The following is a 14056-nucleotide window of genomic DNA, read 5'->3' as shown; positions in this document are numbered from 1 at the left end:
TCTAGGACCCTGGCAGGGAGAGCCACAGCTTACCAACTTCCTTGCTTCATATCTAAAGGCTAACCACAGTATCTCCCTAGGATAATGAAGGATACTTCGAAAACTCCCTCCTGTCAGCTCAAACACCTGCACCGGACTTGACAGAGCAGGCATGAGTCCATCTTATAGATAGGCCCATGAAGACTGGAATAGTAGGGTATACCTCATGTCCAGTAGCATACACCGCTACTCCTCCAAGCTGTTGGCACCTTCCCCCAAATACAGATAGATCATACATGCCTTGCCCCTATGCGACTGACTGACTGGCTCAGTTTCCAAAACCAACCGTGTGGTTTCCTGAAATGTGTTTTAGAATGGCTGGTTTCAAGGGCTCCGGGCAGGGCCCTGCCCAGGAAGTAGTGAGCCAACACTTCCCTGGTTATGTGTATGTGGCTGACCCTGGTCTCAGGGCCTTCCCCTCCTCATTAGGGAAGGATGCTGAGGAGGGTGGAGTAGGCTCTGGAGAGAGCCAAACCCTTCTGGGAACCATCTTAAGGGAAATGGATGCTCCTGCATGGCCCTGCCTTCCTCTGGGCTGTGGCATGTTGGTGCTGGAAAGAATGGACCTTGGTTCCTGAACCATGCGGAATGAAGAGGTCAGCACATTCCAGCCTTGGCCTTTCCTCTTCGGTCAAATACTCAGCAGATGGAAGGTCTGCCCCCACCCCTAGACTGACCAGGGAGTTGGCAGGTCTCTTTGATGGACAGAGGTATTAAAGCTGCTTGGTGGAAACTGAGGCCAGACCTCCACATACTATGCTGCTGGGCTCAGACCTGCTGCCTGCTCTTAGGGCCTGGCAAGACGGGGCAAGATCTTATTCTAAGATTTACAAATCCTGGTCCTTTGGCTCTCACAGACACCCTCGGGTGTTTTGACCTCCCATCGGGGCACAAGGATCTTCTCAAGTCCTTATGCCTGTCCTGGCCTTCTCATCTGCTAGGAACACCCTCTCCTATGTCTTCCTGTTGCTGACTCTTATTCCCCAGCCCAAACCCTATCCCACTTCCCCACAGTCCTGCCTATGGCCAGGAGGGTTGGTCCTTGGGTCCCACACCCCGGATCTCTGTCCTTACTGTCTTTATGGAACTTCAGGCTCCAGGCTAGCCCCATTTAGCCCCCTTTCCTGGACAAGCGTGGAGTGAAGGTGATGGTTCCTGCACTCAGCCCAGACAGGCTCCACCTTTATCTGAGAGAATGGAGACTGCCCTTCCAGTTGCTCAGGCCAAAATCCTAAAGTCATCCCGACCCTCCTCTTTCTCTCACAGCCCACACCCAGACCCACTAACCAGTCAGTTCTGTCTTAAAATACTAGCAGGAGCTAACTCCTGAGGACAGGAAGCAGACCGGTGGCACCTGAACTTTGGGATGAGGGATGGGGACAGAACGGCTTGAGGAAACTTTGGTGGTGATGGCATGGTTTCATGGCTGCAGAGAACTAGTTAATGTATACATTATGTACAGCTCGGTGTGTGCCAAGGAAGTTGTTATTTAAATTGGAAGTTCCCCACAACCTCCAGGACATTCTGGATAGGTCCCTTTCTTTCTCTTAGCTTGCCCACATAGAAAGTGGGATCTCTATAGAGCCTTCCAGCAAGGCCATGTGCATTCACCACACTGATCATGTCACCCGAGAGGCTGCAGTGGGTGGGCTGTGTCCGTGTGACTCAGGGTTATCCCAGGGGTCTTCTGACCCTACTTCATTCAACTCATGAGCCCTTCCTGTGAAAGTGTCTCAGACCTAGCTAAGAGATTATTGGGAGAGTGGGGGCATGCCAGGGCACACAGTCAAACCATGTCGGGAAAATAAGGGTACCTCCTTGGATCCCTGTGGCACTGAGCTCTCTTCAGGCCCTGAAAAACCCATGGAGCTTGGAGAGACTTTCATCAACACCCACATTTGACAATTAGGGAAACTGAGGTCTACAGAGATCATTTTGCAAGTCCGCTTTCCTGGGTAGTTTATATAGGGATGCAGAGTACTAGATTCTAGGCCTTGAATATGCAATCCTCCTGCCTCAGCTTCATAAGTATGAGAGGCCTGTGCCACCAGGCCCAGATCAGGTTACTGGACTCTTAAGTTAGTACCAAGTCACTCCTTCCTGACTGCTGCTGATTCTCCTTCTCCTCCTCCTTCTGAATAGTATCTTCCCTTCCTAATGCATAACAAAATTTACTTATTTATTCCAGATATTCTTTGTCCCTTCGGGAGAGGTAAGATCCACATGGCCAGAGGTGGTGTCCTGTAAACTGAGAAATTCTAAACCTTTAGAGTAGCATCTTTCAGAGGCCTGGAACAGAACAAGTCCTTAAATAAACACCTTAATCAAAGTTACTGCTCAGCAGAAGAACAAGAGCTTCCAGATTAATCTATTTCCCGCAGTGGTTCTCTCTAGCACTACCCACTTTATCTTGTCTCCTTACACCTCTGTTTTCTGAAACCATACAGAATATGGTTTCCTGAAGTTGTCACAAGCTATAGTACAAACAAGGTGCCTAGCAAGGGCCAACTGTGGGGAGAAGGGCCTTTATTTAGCAAATACATGTCACAAAATGAAGATAGGACAGGCAGAGGATCGGCAGGCTTGATTTAGGTATGAAGCCCTCAGATGAAGTATTTTCTTCTCTCCTTGTAAGAAAATGTTCTGGTTCGAGGCCCAGGGGGTTGAAACTGCCCTGCTTGGGAGAGTAGACTTGGCACTCAGTCCCGTTCCTCTCACTTGCTGGCACTGGGGTTTGGGGACAGTTTGTTTTGAGAGGACCTTTGTCTTCATCTCTGTGAAATGGGACAAGAATGTTTCCTCCGTTGACTTCAGGATTGATGGGAAGGTGACAGTACTGCTGCATTAGGAGCGGTGTGGGCTGTGTCAGGGGAAGGGGCTTTATGAGCCCTGTGGGGGGGCGTGTCTGGGAGTAGGTGACTTCCCCCAATGGCAAGCCCACAAAGCTGCTTACCTGCTTTGGGGCCGATGTGCTTGTTGCTTGGGCAGGTCCCATGGGCTCTGTTGTGTTCCCTAACATTTATATGTTGAAGTCTCAACCTCCAGGACACTCCAGAATGTTTCTGTATTTGGAGACAGGGTCATCAACGACGCGGTGGACTTATAAATAAGTCATCAGGTTGGGATGGGATCCAATCCTATTGCTCCCCTTCTAGGAAGGGGAGTTTTGACATAGATTCCTATAGAGAGAAGCTAATATCAAGACGGGGGGTGGGGTGTGAAATCAATAACCAAAGGGGTGGACACATGAGGCTCTTAGGGGTGGAGCTGTGCCTGCATGAAGTTCTGTACCGTGAGCCAGGGGCTCTCATGTCAACCACAGGAGAGCGCAGGGCTCCAGCCAGCTGCCAGGCCTGTCGTAGCTTCTCTACTCAGTAGCCATCCCCTGCTGGCTGAGGGATGTCATCTGGACACCTTCTGTCCTGAGCTAGGCTTTGCTTCAGTCATGAAATGTCACAGTGTCCTCTTACCAGGACTACCCCATCCCCCTTTCTGGCCACACGACCTCTTTCAACTGCTATAGTCAACGTTGCAGGCCAAAGGCCAAAGGAATGAGCTCAATATATTGCTATTGTGAACATTAATGAAATCCTTTTGGAAAACTGTCCGAGTCAAAGGGCGGGGCAGTAATTGTGTGCGACCTGGTGGGAAGGATCTTACTTCCTCTTCAGGGTAAGGGGAAAAATAGAAAGTAAACAAGGCCACCCACATACGTTCACCTCAAAAATTTAGGCCTGCCAGGGGTAGCTTTGAGTTTTGGTTCATTGTCATGTAGCTGTCACTCTGCAGCCCATGGTCTGCTGCCATCTCCTTATTTGACTCATTCTTGATGTAGGAAAAAGGAGCTGCCAGGACCCAGCCTGTCAGCTCCAGAGTTTCCACCCTGCACCCCCAACTCCTCTGCTTTCCCTGTTTATCTGGGACACATCGAGGACACATCTATGGGGGAACAGGATAAAATCCTAGCCCTACTGCGTTTCTCCTATGTTTCCTCAGTCTGAGAACCCTAAGATCAGCCTGGAGGGCAAGCCCAACAGGAGCTTGGTGTCCAAGTAGCTGTGTCATTGGGTAGTGTGTAGAGACCCTGGGCATTCTTCAGGGCATTGGAGGACCAGGGCTCAATGTTCCCACTTCAGCGTTAATGGATATCCAGTTCGCTCAAGTGTTTTTGGTGATGTTTTTAAGACCTTCAGTTTTCCCCAGGCTATGTCCTGTCAGCCCTAAATGTGGATATTTTCTCATAGAAGCAGAACAATGCTCAGATGTCAGGGTCTGTGGCCTGTAGTCTGTTTGTACAAAAGGTCAGTGTGAAACGGACCTTTCCTGGCAGTTCCAAGACTGGATTAGCAGCCAATGTTTGCGGGTCTTACGGCTGGAGTGACCTGAGCAATCCATCTTCCATCTTTCTGTCATTGTGAATGGATCCCAGGAAGGGAGATGATGGAGGAGCTGGGCTCGGTCCCCAAATGTCTGAGAACTCTCTGGAGGTCCTCCATGCAGATGGCTGTCTCAGCAGCTTGTGCTGGAGATGACAAAGAGGAGAAGGCCACATAATCTCCAGAGATGCCTGTATTTGCTGTGGATGCCATGGCACCCAAATTCACTGGAACCCATTGCCAGGGACTTTTTCTCCCCAAGTTGCCTCAATAGACAAGGGAGGGTAGAGAACCAAGCAGGAATGCATGTGTCAAAGATGTCTAGGGAATTTCCTGGCTGTCACTACATACTAACTCATTTCCTACTTTCACAGCTTGGTCTAGTTGGCATTCAGAATCCCATCCTGGGAATCCTAAAATTCTGACTAATTTTGTAAAGAGTTCAGTTGTGCTGACTAGATGAATCTTACAGAATCAAGAAGATAAGAAATCATTGAACAAAGAGTTCCAGCCATCGTCCAGAGGCTCAGATAATGGACCTGACTATAGCCGAGGTCCCACTTAAGGCAGCTGCTGGCTGGTGAGGCAGAGGGGCTCAGTCTCATGGGCTCATCTGGGCAAGTGTTCTGCTTTCTTTGCTCCAGAGTGGCTCCATGCTGGCTGGAGTCTGACTGGTCCAATGATGATCCTCCCTCCAGGAGTTTCCAGTCATGGACTGCCTTAGTTACTTTTCTATTGCTGTGAAAGTACAATGCAACCAAGGCAACTTATAAAAGAATGCATTTTGATTGGGGTTATGGTTTCAGAGGGTTTATGGTAGCAGAACAAAGGCATGGTGCTAGGAACAGCTGTGAGCTCACATCTGGATTTGAAAGCAGGAGGCAGAGAGAATACACTGGGCAAAACCTGCCTCCAGTGACACAACTCTTATAACAAGGCCACACCTCTTAGTCCTTCCCAAATAGCTCTACCAATTGGGGAGCAATTGAGGGAAATCTCACTCAGAATACCATAGGGACATACAGAATAGAAAGCAGAGGAGATGGGGGGTATAGAGGATGAAAGAGATGCAGAGGTAAAAGGAAGTTGTGTTCCAAGAGTGGCAGATCTATCAAGACTGAAGTCACAGATACTGGCTTCAGGGGAGCAGTAAGATGGGGATTCAACTTGGCAGAATGGCTCTCCTGGATTCTGATAGATTAGGCTTGCATTCCAGCCCTGAATATACTCACCACCAGACTTGGGGCAAGTCACAAAGCTCTCTAAGTCTCAACATGCTTCCAGTAGGGATGATGGGTGTGACCTGTTTCCTCAGCCGTGAGAGTGTGAAGGATGATGCTCACAGAATCTCTGGTGCCCTGTCTGAAACCCAGGAAGAGGAAGCGCTTGACAAGCAATCATCATTGTCAACATGGCCCTAGTCTCAACCCCCAAGTCTTGGTTCCTGAGGGATGCTGATGGCTTGTTCATCCATTTATGTGAACATTCATCCATCCACCCATCCATTCATGCATCCATCCATCCATCCATCCATCCATCCATCCACCCACCCACCATCAATCCACTTGTCCAGCCACCCAACTATCTCTCTATCCACCCTTCCTTCTTTTACAGTAAAGAGCTTTCATGTGAAGTAACTGTGTTTCTTGCATCTGGAAGAGCCTCAGAATGGAAATAAAAAGAGCTTTCTGGGTGCATTGAACTCATGTTATCACATCATTTAACTCAATGTTCTTGAAGGACCTGGGTTTCAAAAGGTCTTCCATCCATCCAAACAGGATAGGATATAAGTTTGGGAGACATGCTCTGGTGGTCAGGGTAGGGGACGTTTCAAGACAAGCTTAGAAGGATGCATCTAGGGTCTTGGGTCTTTCTAGAAGACTTCCAGAAACAGTGGGAATGAAAGAAACAGGAACAGTGCATATGTAATAAGGATGTCCTATGTGTTCATGGATATCTGTGTTTGTGCCAAGGTGAATGAGTATGTGGATGCCTTCTGGAGGGGTGTGGGGTTGTGTAGTTTATAACTGGGGAGGGGTGTGTGTGTGTACTTAGGGAGCTATGGGGGAGGGTGTCTCCTGTGTGGATACACACTTACGATGGGCACATGTACACTTGTGATCCTGACCATGGAGAGTGTAGTCCTGACCACCCCAGTGTGCATGCGATTTCTGTGTCTGGTTGGTCTGGGGGACAGCTCTAGTTTGCCTTCAGGAGCTCATCCTGCCACAGTGTAGGATGGGGTGGGCCAGGCCACCTGGTCACAGGCTACAGGGCCATAAGAACAGATTTTACAGGGCCTATTGAACCCCAGGAACCAGAACCATTCAGGAACCTGTGTCAAAGTCCAGAAAGGGGGAAGTCCCAAGTATTCTTCTGGGTTTTTTTTTTTTTTTTTTTTGTCTCAAGGGGCACAAAGTAACCTTTGAGTTTTCCACCTGGTCAAGTTCCTAGCCCCACCCCCTCCTGCCCCCCCACCTCCTCCCACCCCCATTGCCATGAGGGAGGAGAGGCCAGGTTCCTGGTACCTCCGCACAGCCAGGGAGGAGAGGAGGTTTCACTTTCCTTCTGATCATTTTCACTTTCAGATTCCCTTGCTGAATACTGAGAAGGGAAGGCTGTACCACCTTTGTGAAGGCCCAGGGCCACAGTGAGCAATGCTGGGTGGAGATGTCCCAGCCTCAGGAACTGGCCCTGTGATCAGCCTGATCCAGCTCACCTGGTAGGACAGGCTGTAGCTTCACTGAGCATGCCTCATTAGCTCTCTGTGCTAATAAGACAGTAGCTTTTATGGAGAGGTGTATTTGTCCAGGGTAACACAGTATGGGCATTACGGCCCAGGGCAAAGCAGCTATCAGGCCTAGCACTGAGAATAGACGTTGGTTGCTGATTGGCCAACAGAGGGTAAAGGAAGTTGCTGGAGCCCAACCTCACACCCAAACAATAGTCTGTGTCAAACATTGTGGCTCCCAGAAAACCTGGCTGCCCAGAGATACTCCTCTGGCTCTCGGTGGTCATGTCATAACTACCTGCACTGTATTCTCATGCCTGGCCAGGTGCTAGGCAGGTTCTGGACACTGAGCATCGTATCAGACAGCTCCCATCCACTCTCTGGTAAATCCACTTTGTGGGATAGGCTATGAGAAGCAGACCCAGCCTTCCCAGCTGCCTACAACTAGCCTCACTGGAGTCTGAGGCTGCCCCTAGTCACTGTACTGCTAGGGTCTACATCAGACACAACATCAACACTCACACAGGCACACACACACATACATGCACACACACACACACACACACACACCCATAGGCATTTCATATCCTAAGACATACCACTCCCAAGAAGCCACCTACTTCTCATGGTCCACGTAAATTGTTCCTCTCTGTACCCTCTGCCTGAAGTGAGCTCTCTTATCCCCCATCCTCCTTCGTTGACACCCTGTGCCAACAAAATGTGTCCTGGTAGACTCTTGCCATTCCTCCAGCTATATCTTAGAGAACATAAGAATTGGTTTAGCTCAGGAGAAAGTAAGTGCATTAGCAAGACCCATGTCTCCTCTCATCAGGAATTTGACATTGCAACGTCAAAGGCAGAAATAATCACAAATTTTTATGTATAGCACCTAGACACAGTTTATCAACCTCAATCTTCCACTCAATTTGCTGTTAACTTTCCTCCTACAGATATGCTTCCTGTGCCTGAGACAAAACACCAAAACCATCACATCTCACCCCTGGAGTGAATTAAATAGGCCTGTTCAATTAAGGTCAATTAAGAATAGCTATACCATCTCCTGACTATCCAAAGATGCTTAACTAGAGTGGATGTTTGTCTGTAACATCTTGGAGGCCTCCTGCCACTGAGTAAAGAGTTGTCAGGTCTAGTATTTTGTTGTAAAGACAGTTTGAATTTTAGATCAATGGGTGAGTTTTAGTATAAGCATGCCCCCAAGTATGGAATAACTTTAATGGTCGGTTGTACATATCACAAAACATGTGGCTTATCTGGCATCAATCTCTCATTCCCTGACCCTAAGCTGGTGCCTTCACCCACTGTCTCTGCTGTAGGACATCAGAGGCTCAGCAAGGGAACCTGTTGCCATAGCAACCACTAAGCTTTTCAATGATTTTCACTGAGGACAGAGCCAGGCTCTTGCCAGAAGTCACATCCTCTCCAGGGTTCTAGAAAGTAAGCTTGGCCAATACTCAGGATGCCTGGTCCTAAGGCCACTTTGGTGACTTATGTAGTAATTGTAAGTGGGATAGTGCCCTGATTCCATACTTTCATGGTTCCTCCTGTTTTCTTTCTCCCCATACACACATTTTCCCAGAGGAAGAAGGCAAGCTCCATAAAGACAGGGGTGAAATCAACCACCCAGGGACATTTCATCTGAGCAAGGATGACCCTTGTGAACATGTGGGATACAGCTTCCACATGAGGCCGGAGTTGGGCTATGGTACAACATTATTCAGGTTAACACTTATCTGGGGGTTAAATTACAAAGACTTTTTTTTGGTCTTCATCTTCAGTAATGCTTCTAATGCTACTAATGATATCAATGAAGATACATAGCCAGGTCAATACTCACTGAAATTGTGCAGTATTTGAGAGCTTGGGATGATGTTGCTCATTTATCCTGCAAAACATGACATTTTCTGCTGGTTTGTTTACTCACATAATTGTGAAATGCTTTGGTATTGTGCATTGCTTCCAAATTCCACACCCATGGCCAGTTCTGCTTTGTCCCTACATACACACACAATGTTTTTGAGATGTGCTGACTGCTGGGGTAAACCTGTGAGGGTGTTGGGGACTAGTGTTGCTGAGAGCTGTCCTTTGCATATAGCTTGGAGGACTTCAGCAGCCAGATTTCCTTGAACAGCAGCAGGCTTTGTTGAACCCACAGCCAGTTGATGCAGAAACCTGCTGGGAACTTTCTGTTTCTTCTCACCATCTGTATCCTTGAGCTAGGTCCACTGGTGAGAGATATTGCGGGGGGGGGGGGGGCGGAACATTTTTTTGTGTCTGTGGGATGTAAGGACAATCTGGCTGCCTTGTCTGCCACTCCATTGAGTGACAGGGTGGATTTGACTAAGCTGGCTTGCTTAGGTGGGTGTTGCCTTCCTCTCTTCACTTCTCCATGTCTGTCCATCCTAAAGCTAAATGCCTGGTTGAAGAAGATGACCTTCTGTGAATTAAGGAAGAATGGGCTCTGGTCAATGGTGTCTAGGTAGCTGCAGTCTCCTGCTAGAACCTCCAAACAATCTCTCAGGAAGGAACTCATGTCGGGCTTACGTGGCACCCCTTGGGTTCAGCACAGAAAGCCTAAGGAACAAGGTCAACCAAGAATGAAGAGACACAGCTCTGAGTGGCTCTTTCCCACCTTTGTTCCTAGGCAAGGCAACTTGATTTGTACATACTGATGATCAAATCAACCCTTTACGTCTCTTTCTATTGATGCTTTTATAACTTTGAAGCTGGGGAATAAGGGGTACTGCTTTTTGACAGGGGAATTCAATAAGAGGTGGCCTCTGACCTTCACAGTAGTTAGAGCACAGGCATTCTCTTGCAGCTTTCTTGCAGCATTCTCTTGCAGCTTCCTGAGCCTAAGTGTAAAGGGAAGGATGAAGGGCCCTGAATGCTTGCATCTCGCTGGAGCCCATCAGAGGATGGAAAAGACTGGTTCCATTCCAGATGGTCCTGAGGCCCAAAGTGGAGGAATTTTAATTTGTGCATTGCTGAGTGACACCCTCTACTGACTCCAAGTGACCCGTCCTTTGTTCCCTCGCAGCCAGGTTACAGGATAAAAGAGAATTTGTTTTATGTCCAGTATGGTCCCTTAAGAAAGGGAAGGATGAAAAGAAGCACAAAATCCCCCACTGAGGTGAGAGCTGCCAGGATCTGCTGGAATGGATGGACTACCCTGGAATGAGCATACTCATTTACTTGCCCTGCAAGTGTTTATTGATCACATTCAGGCAGTCAGGCAGTAATGGCCCAGGCCCTGTTGCACAGGCATTAAAGTATGGCTATTCTGAATAATTAAATCAGAAGTGGATCTTTGGAAGGAAGCAAGGACCATTTTATTATAGTATTTACCAGAGAAAGGAGCAAATACTTTTAGGCTTCCTCCAGGGAAACCTGATTCCTGCCCCCGCACTTCACAAAATGTGAGTCCCCAAGCCTTCCTTCAGTCCTCTGGGAATTCACCGCCTTCTTCCTGTGCAGATAGCATCGCCCCAGCTATGGAAAACAGGGCAAGCATTTGGCAGATCTCAAGGTAAAGCCATGAGCAAATGAGGGCAAAGAGAAAGGAGCTGACTGGTTCTAAGGTTATGGCCCTGGACAGCTCTGCTGATCTCAGTTCTGAGACTGACTGTGCATGTATGGGTCGCTACATCAACAAATAAATGCCTTTGCCCATTTCCTCTCCGGGGCTGGCATCTTCCAGGGTGAATAATGGCCTTTCTAGACTTCAACCCAGAAACTGGGGCTTAGCAGAGTGAACTCAGTGGTACTGGTGGAAAGTAAGAACCTAAGCTGAGTTCAGTTTATAACATTGTGGGCCTCTATGGAAGTGTGGCTTCATGTCCTCTTAAAACACAGGAATGAAGCCTAGGAAAAAATGTGCCATGAGAGGCCAGTGAGATGGCTCGAGTGGGTAAGGGTATCTGCTGCCACGCCTGGCAACTTGAGTCTGATCTCTGGGACCTACCTGGTAGAAAGGGAGAACCATCAAGGTGTCCTCTGACCTACACACACACACACACACACACATACACACGAACACACACGTATGCACACATGGGTGCACACACACGCAGGCTCACACATGCACACGTACACACACACACACACACACACACACACACACACACACACACGTTGTTGGATTTTTGTTTGTTTTGTTTTGAGACAGGGTTTCTCTGTGTAGCTTTGGCCATCCTGGAACTACCTTCTGTAGATCAGAGCTGGCCTTGGCCTCAGAGGTCCACCTGCCTCTGTCTCCCCAGTATTGGGACTAAAGGCATGCGCCACTACCACCCAGATTCATACACTAAGTTTTAAAAATGCAACATATGAGGACTGTGACTCTGGGGTGGGGACAGGCAGAGTACGCTTCCAGTGGCTGTCATCACTACTCATCTATGCCTTGCACATGACTCATGCCCATTCTCTGCTCCCGAGTCATAGGAAGAGTGACCAAGAGTAAACTGGGAAACAAGGCATGAGTGAGTTCAGTCACTGTAACAAGTCGATAACAAGAGACCCGCCTTTGTCAGTTAAGCTAACATGGAAGGTGGCTGTTCCCCTGTCCTAGGCAGGGAATAGTCCTCTGGTACAGGAAACTGTAGTTCTCACTGACAGTATTCAAAACAGTGTGCTTTTGTCTAAATTGACAGTTCTGAAAATGTGCTTTTTGGGCCCGAAGCAACCACAGCAGCATCTGCTAACTTGTCAGAGAGATGAAGTTTTGGACCCTACCTCAGAACTTCTGGGTCAGAGGGTCCAGGCAGGACCCAGAGACCACTTTTTGAGTAAGATCTGGGCCAGGATGAGGATGGTCAAAAGCAACTTAAGGGAGAAAGGATATTTCAAGTTGACAGTGTTTCATGACAGGAAAGTCCCAGGAGCAGCAGGGTGCGGCATCTGGTCACGTGGCATCCATGGCCAGGAAACAGAGCAGTGGGTGCTGGCCCTTGGCTTGCTTTCCCTGGTATGCAGTCCAGGATCCCAGCCTGGAGACTGGTACCTTCCTACATGTGCTTCTTCTCATTTCCATTAATCCAATCAGTATAATTCCTCACAGGCATACCCAGAAGCTACTGTAGTCTAAAGAATCCCTCCCGGCTGTGCCGGGCAACTCTCGGTCCTGTTGAGTCAGCAGTCAATATTAACCATCAAAGGGTATAAGTTTTGACAGTTGTCTGGAAGTCATTTAGCAGCAAGAGGCAGCTGAGGGTATGGAATAAGAAAGGTTATGAGATGTATCAAACATTTAAATAATTTAATTTAATTCTGTGCTCTTTGGTGGTTTTTCTCTGTGCAAGCTTTTCTCTGTGTGAGGATGTCAGAAGCCCAGGAAGTGGAGTTACAGACAGGTGTGAGTTGCCATGTGGGTGCTGGGAATTGAACCTGGGTCCTTTGGAAGAGCAGATGATCTTCTCAACCACTGAGCCATCTCTCCAACCCCTAAACATGTTTTATGTATAGTTAATATGGCACTGTGTTGTGTGTTGCAAAGTTTATGAGAAGTAGAAATGAACCATTATGACACTGAAGAGTTATAAATAGAAATTATGCTATCATCTGCATACGGCCTGTGAGATGGTCCCATGTCCCCAGCAGGGTACCGGCAGTTAGTCCCTTTGTTGTGGGCTGCTAGGATGGGCTGGTATCTCATAGTTCCTCCTTGGCTCCTGTGCCAACAAGAATCATGTTATGTGCATAGCTGGTGCTCAGCAAATATTTGTGAAAGGAACAAATAAACATGTCTCCCAGGAATGTTCTAGAAGAAAGGTAATGTCACGGTGTGTCCAGTGTTTTGGACTTTGGAATAGACCAGATTGCAGCCTGAGTTCCAACCCTGTCTTGCACTGGCCCAGTGAGGCAGGTCCCAAAGTTATCTTATTTGAGTCTCAGAGTTCTTCCCTTCGTAAAGGATACAAGGCCCGTGGCTTCTCACCAGCTTGTTCGAAAGCAGTGAACAGCAGAGGGGCTGTGGGGGCAGGGTCGGGGAACATGACCCACTCCCTGGGGCGCTAACAGGAGCAGCAGAACTCCCAGCTATTTAACACATGTGCTAAGAGGATGGGCTCTTCTAGGAGGGCAGAGGAAAGTGTGAGCTTTGACAGTCACAGCGGCTGGAACCTTAGCTTGGAGGCTGCCCGTGTGACTTCCCATTGTGTGCAGAAGCAACAGAGAGGAGCAGTGACTTGTCCAAATCAACAGAGGGCAGATTAACGCAGGACAGGACCCAGAATCTCTTTGACCCCACCTGCAATGTGGGATTCCTGCTGATGGATGTCCATTCCCAGACTGAGTGCAGAGAAAACAGTTGCACACAGTGGTTCCTCCTCTTCCTCTCCCTGTCCTTTTTTAAACAAAGCCTATTCAGGTTGCTTCATTATAAAGCAACACTTCTAAAATTCAAAAGATATAAAACATGAAATTAGACAACAGCACATGTCCACCAAGTACAATGATAATCTGTATTGATATTACACTGTCTGTTCTAGTCTTACGTTGTATGTAAGTAGCATGCGTGTGGAATGAAGACATGTGTGTTCATATATGCATGTGGAGGCCAGATGTCAATCAATGTTGGGTGTCTTCAACCACTCTCTACCTTAGATTTTGAGGTAGGTTCTCTCAGTGAAGCTGGGGCTCACTAATTCCGCTAGGCTGGCCGGTTAGTGTGCCACAGGGCTCTGCCTATCTTTTCCTCCCTAGCGCCAGGATTATAGGCACACACTGCTGCATCCACCTCTACCAGCTTTTAAAACCATAATGACACCTATTATATACAGAATATATAAATTAGCTTAAACCTTCATCTTTTTTGGTTGTGAGCCTAGCCTTTAATGTTAAGCCATCTCTCCAGCCCTAAATTAGTTTAAAATTTTAAATCATGTTTATTATT

The sequence above is a fragment of the Phodopus roborovskii genome, unplaced genomic scaffold (genome assembly GCF_943737965.1).
Source record: "Phodopus roborovskii unplaced genomic scaffold, PHOROB, whole genome shotgun sequence".
NCBI classification, from domain to species: Eukaryota; Metazoa; Chordata; class Mammalia; order Rodentia; family Cricetidae; genus Phodopus; species Phodopus roborovskii.
This window is presented reverse-complemented; position numbering follows the sequence as displayed.